Here is a 4334-nt window from a genome sequence, read left to right as displayed (position 1 = left end):
TACAATTCTGTATTTATGGTAGCATAGCTTCTCAAAGTCTGATAGAGACCCAATCCCCTTTGTCCCTCAGTCTTCCCGCTCTTTCATTCAAACCCAACACCCCTTTCTTTGTGTAACCAGCCATCATATCGGTTTTGTCCGCTAGGGACTTTTTCTTTTATGACATGCATCATGTTCTGACCTTTATTTCCTTTGTTTTGTCTTTATTTAGTATGGTCAGGGCATGAGTTGGGGTGGGCAGTCTATGTGTGTTTTTCTATATTGGGTTTTGAGTTCAGCCTAGTATGGTTCTCAATCAGAGGCAGGTGTCGTTAGATGTCTCTGATTGAGAATCATATTTAGGTAGCCTGGGTTTCACTTTTGAGTTGTGGGTGTTTGTTTCCGTGTGAGTGTTTGTTGCCACACGGTACTGTTTCGGTTTTCGTTCATGTTCACGTTTATTGTTTTATATTTCATAGTGTTCAGTTTATATCTTAAAGTAAACTTTATGGACACTTACCACGCTGCGCATTGGTCCTCCGATCCTTTTTTTTATTTTTTTATTTCACCTTTATTTAACCAAGTAGGCTAGTTGAGAACAAGTTCTCATTTGCAACTGCGACCTGGCCAAGATAAAGCATAGCAGTGTGAACAGACAACACATGGAGTAAACAATTAACAAGTGAGTAACACAGTAGAAAAAAAGGGGAGTCTATATACATTGTGTGCATGAGGCATGAGGAGGTAGGCGAATAATTACAATTTTGCAGATTAACAACACTGGAGTGATAAATGATCAGATGGTCATGTACAGGTAGAGATATTGGTGTGCAAAAGAGCAGAAAAGTAAATAAATAAAAACAGTATGGGGATGAGGTAGGTAAAAATGGGTGGGCTGTTTACCGATAGACTATGTACAGCTGCAGATCCTTCTCGCTACTCCTCCTCAGAAGAGGAGGAAGAATGCCGTTAAAACATGATTATAAATCGATGTATGATCCATCCTGTGTATATGTAATTCTGTGTGATTATTTAGGTATTTAGTAAATAAATAATTAAGCCAATTTTTGTATTGCTGATTCAACTTGTTAGCCAGGGTTCCTGAAGATAACCAAGAATTTTACGACGTTCAGATGAGACTGAATAAGGTGTGAATTAATAATTGACTGCTATTGATATAAAAGATCTTCAGATCTTTAAGAGTTTATTCGGAAGACAGCAGCTCTATAAACACTCTTCTGCGGTGCCTCAGGTTATTAACGAGTGAATTGTTGCTAGTTTAATTCAATCATGTAATCAATCAAACGCTGATTGACTGATAAAAGTAATCGATTTGATAAAATAGCCTGTCATATAATTTTAACAGTCAGAGACAAGACAACAACAATGGGTAAAAACAGACTGTTTAATGTGAGCGGACCAAGTATTTTGTCTGTTGCTCTAAAGCGGAAAGGTGGAATAAACAAGTCGGGAGCAGGTTTTGTCATAGAAAAATGTTCTCTATGGAGGTATCTTTTCTTCTCCCACATGCCCACACAACCAAGGAGGATCTCAAAAGGATAACACAAATCTTCTTTACAGGAATAAAGAAAACAAGGAGAGTAACTTCTAACTATAACATAATTCACGGGTGTGTCACTGTCTTAACTATACGTTCGTGGAGAGCTAATTTCTGGTTATGATGAGAATCAGTTTTTGCCTTTCCCGTGAGGTAATCAGTTCCTTTGTTCTGTCGTCTGTCAGGTAAGTCATCCGTTTGGAGAATCAACACGTCGTTTTTCCACCGAGCTCCCCCCACTACTGGTTCTCCGTATCTTATATAGGAGGAAGAGATTTGGTGATTAGTGCCGCCAGGTGTGCTTAACTGCCTCTAATCCCCTCTACTCACATGCCGGGCTGGGCTACTATCAGTGGGCACAGCCTGCCCCTGGTGGTCCTTCCACGTTAAACTAATAACACACAAATAATTATACGTTTTCATGTCTTTATTGAACACAATGTGTAAACATTCACAGTGTAGGGTGCAAAAAGTATGTGAACCCTTGGATTTTATAACTCGTTTGGCAGCAATAACCTCAATAAGTTTTCTGTATTTGCGGGTCTTCTGAGATCTCTTTTGTTTGAGGCATGGTTCACATCAGGCAATGCTTCTTATGAATAGCAACAGCTGTGTCAGATTTCAAAAAAAGTTTACGGAAAAAGCAACACATGCAATAATCTGAGATGGAGCTCAGAACAGTAGCCAAATTAGCCGCCATGTATTAGTCAACAGAAACCAGAAAATACATGATAAATGTTTCCTTACCTTTGATGCACTTCATCAGAATGCAGTCCTAGGAATCCCAGGTCCACAATAAATGCTTGATTTGTTCGAAAATGTCTGTTATTTATGTCCAAATAGCTACTTTGGTTAGCGCGTTTGGTAAACAATTCCAAAGTCACAAAGCGCGTCCACTATAACGTGACGAAATGTCCAAAAGTTCTGTAACAGTCAGTAGAAACATGTCAAACGATGTACTGAATCAATCTTTAGAATGTTGTTTACATATATCTTGAATAACGTTCCAACCGGAGAATTAGAATGACTTCAGATGACCGGTGGAATGCAGGTCCTTCCCCTGTGAATGTGTACAGTGAAAGCATGGTCAACTCGTGGCAGTGGTGACTATTTCCTGTCTCACTCGACCCCCCTTCACATTAGAGTCACGAGACAAAGTTCTATTGACTGTTGACATCTAATGGAAGGCGTAGGAAGTGAAAACTCATCCATATCTCGCTGTAATTTCAATGAGAGCTTGGTTGAAAATCTGCCACCCCCAGAAAAAATACAAACAGGAAGTGAAATGTCTCAGGTTTTTGCCTGCAATACGAGTTCTGTTATACTCACAGACATAATTCAAACAGTTTTAGAAACTTCAGAGTGTTTTCTATCCAATACTAATAATAATATGCATATATTAGCAACTGACACTGAGGAGCTGGCCGTTTACAATGGGCACCTTTTCATCCAAGCTACTCAATTCAGCCCCTGTAGCCATAAAAAGTTAAACAACTCCCGTGGTGCCCCAAATTCCTAATGAGTTAATTGTTACATGATTACTTTAATCTGGTAACAACTAAACATAGTAGGTAATTATTCAATAAATAACAGTCATCACATTAATGAGAGTCACGTTTTGACATAATGTTTAAATACTGCTTTACTCATCTCATATGTATATACTGTATTCTATTCTACTGTATTTTAGTCAATGCCACACTGACATTGCTCAATCAAATTTTTATATATTTCTTAATTCCATTCTTTTAGTTTTAGATTTATGTGTATTGTTGTGAATTGTTAGAGCTAGGAACACAAGCATTTCGCTACACCCGCAATAAAATGTCCTAAATATGTGTGTTTGACCAACAAAATGTGATTTGATTTAATGTTGTATGACAATTTACTGTAGTAAGATCATTTATTTATTTTGGGAAATGTATACCGAGTGTGTCCACATCAGACCATTTTATTGGTAAACTACACGGTAATGTAAAATATATAGATATTTTTTATGTGATCCAATACGTAATATTATCATAATTTGGTTGTAATCCAGAGAGGTTAGAAAAAGTATCTAGATCCTCTATGAGGTTCTGGCGGGATACAAATTGTGGATTTAAAAGAAAGCATGAATCATCAGCATACAATGACATCTTTGTTTTTAAGACCTTGATTTCTAACCCCATGATATTATTCTTGGATCTGATTTTAATAGCTAACATTTCGATGGTCATAAAAAAGTATTTAGTCAGCCTCCAATTGTGCAAGTTCTCCCACTTAAAAATATGAGAGAGGCCTGTAATTTTCATCATAGGTACAATTCAACTATGACAGACAAAATGAGGGAAAAAAATCCAAAAAATCACATTGTAGGATTTTTTATGAATTTATTTGCAAATTATGGTGGAAAATAAGTATTTGGTCACCTACAAACAAACAAGCAAGATTTCTGGCACTCACAGATCTGTAACTTCTTCTTTAAGAGGCTCCTCTGTCCTCCACTCGTTACCTGTATTAATGGTACCTGTTTGAAATTGTTATCAGTATAAAAGACAGCTGTCCACAACCTCAAACAGTCACACTCCAAACTCCACTATGGCCAAGACCAAAGAGCTGTCATAGGACACCAGAAACAAAATTGTAGACCTGCACTAGGCTGGGAAGACTGAATCTGCAATAGGTAAGCAGCTTGGTTTGAAGAAATCAACTGTGGGAGCAATTATTAGGAAATGGAAGACATACAAGACCACTGATAATCTCCCTCGATCTGGGGCTCCACGCAAGATCTCACCCCGTGGGGTCAAAATGATCA

At 37.8% G+C, this 4334-nt stretch overlaps 1 long non-coding RNA gene across 1 annotated transcript; it reads right to left on the bottom strand.

Moving 5' to 3' along the window:
- Window positions 1-1365: 1365 nt before the first annotated feature.
- On the bottom strand, window positions 1366-2597 carry LOC149979242 (uncharacterized). The gene is made up of 2 exons (XR_016485173.1): window positions 2285-2597; window positions 1366-1793 (listed from the first exon to the last, which is right to left on the bottom strand). It is a non-coding gene; the product is annotated as an uncharacterized LOC149979242 (long non-coding RNA).
- Window positions 2598-4334: the final 1737 nt, after the last annotated feature.

This window comes from Oncorhynchus mykiss, chromosome 12 (genome assembly GCF_057628025.1).
Source record: "Oncorhynchus mykiss isolate SJ-2025 chromosome 12, ASM5762802v1, whole genome shotgun sequence".
In the NCBI taxonomy this organism is placed as follows: Eukaryota; Metazoa; Chordata; class Actinopteri; order Salmoniformes; family Salmonidae; genus Oncorhynchus; species Oncorhynchus mykiss.
This window is presented reverse-complemented; position numbering and strand designations above follow the sequence as displayed.